Source organism: Suncus etruscus, chromosome 12 (assembly GCF_024139225.1).
Source record: "Suncus etruscus isolate mSunEtr1 chromosome 12, mSunEtr1.pri.cur, whole genome shotgun sequence".
NCBI lineage: Eukaryota > Metazoa > Chordata > Mammalia > Eulipotyphla > Soricidae > Suncus > Suncus etruscus.
In genome coordinates, this window is record NC_064859.1 from 89275261 (window position 1) to 89275976 (window position 716).

The window sequence follows — 716 nt, forward strand, 5'->3', positions numbered from 1 at the left end:
TTAGTGATGTGGAGCATTTATTTTAAATGTGTCTTTTGGCCATTTGTATTTCTTCTTTGAGAAAATGTTCATTTCTTCTCCCCATTTTTTTGATGGGATTATATATTTTTTCTTATTAAATTCTGTCAGCACCTTGATATTTTTTGATATTAGCTGCTTGTCTGATGGATATTGGGTGAATAGTTTCTTCAATTCTGTGAGTGGCTTTGTATCTTAGGCACTATTTCCTTTGAGATGCAGAAGCTTCTCAGCTTAATATAGTCCCCATCTGTTTATCTCTGCTTCCACTTGTTTGGAGAGTGCTGTTTCCTCCTTGAGTATCAATGTCATATGGTGTTTTACCTATGTGTTGTTCTATATATCTTTTTTTTTTAATATGGAACACTTCACGAATTTGCGTGTCATCCTTGCGCAGGGGCCATGCTAATCTTCTCTGTATCATTCCAATTTTAGTATATGTGCTGCTGAAGCGAGCACTGTTCTATATATCTTATGTTTTCAGGCCTCATATCGAGGTCTTTAATCCATTTGAATTTGATCTTTGTGCATGGTGTTAGATGGGGGTCTGAGTTCACTTATTTGCAAGTAGCTAACCAGTTGTGCCAACACCGTTTGTTGAAGAGGCTTTCCTTGTTCCATTTTGGATTTCTTGCTCCTTTATCAAAGATTAGTTAATTGTATGTCTGGGGAACATTCTCTGAATACTCAAATCTATT

The 716-nt window shown here is 36.0% G+C and overlaps 1 non-coding gene across 1 annotated transcript; it reads right to left on the bottom strand.

The window, feature by feature from the left end:
- Positions 1-370: 370 nt before the first annotated feature.
- LOC126025074 (U6 spliceosomal RNA) lies at positions 371-477 on the bottom strand. The gene has a single exon (XR_007501121.1). It is a non-coding gene; the product is annotated as a U6 spliceosomal RNA (small nuclear RNA).
- Between the last annotated feature and the right edge of the window lie 239 nt (positions 478-716).